This window comes from Etheostoma spectabile, chromosome 12 (genome assembly GCF_008692095.1).
Source record: "Etheostoma spectabile isolate EspeVRDwgs_2016 chromosome 12, UIUC_Espe_1.0, whole genome shotgun sequence".
Taxonomy (NCBI): domain Eukaryota; kingdom Metazoa; phylum Chordata; class Actinopteri; order Perciformes; family Percidae; genus Etheostoma; species Etheostoma spectabile.
The window spans coordinates 30,427,607-30,428,031 of NC_045744.1; positions in this window are offsets into that span (position 1 = coordinate 30,427,607).

A 425-nucleotide genomic window follows, 5' to 3' on the forward strand; every position below is an offset into this window, starting at 1 on the left:
CCTGCTTCTTGTCATAGTTGTCAGATTTATCTATCATATAATGAAGAATGTAATAAAACTAAAGGGAGACTTGGCATACAGCCCGATCCGGTTGGGGAGAGTCATGCCTGACCAGGCCCCTCTCTTTACCCTGTCTCTCTTGATTATGCTTTGATAAAGCTTATAGTTAGGGCGTAGAATTGAATATTGTTAGGGAGTGAGGAGTCGCAACATCCGCCTAACCCGGCCCACCTGCTTCTCGTCATAGTTGTCAGACTTATCTATCATATAATCAAGAATATAATAAAACTAATGGGAGACTTGGCATACAGCCCGATCCGGTTGGGGAGAGTTCTACCCTGGCCAGGCTCCTCTCTTTACCCTGTCTCTCTTAGTTATGCTGTAATAGTTTCAGACAGCTGGGGACTTCCTTTGACACACTGAGC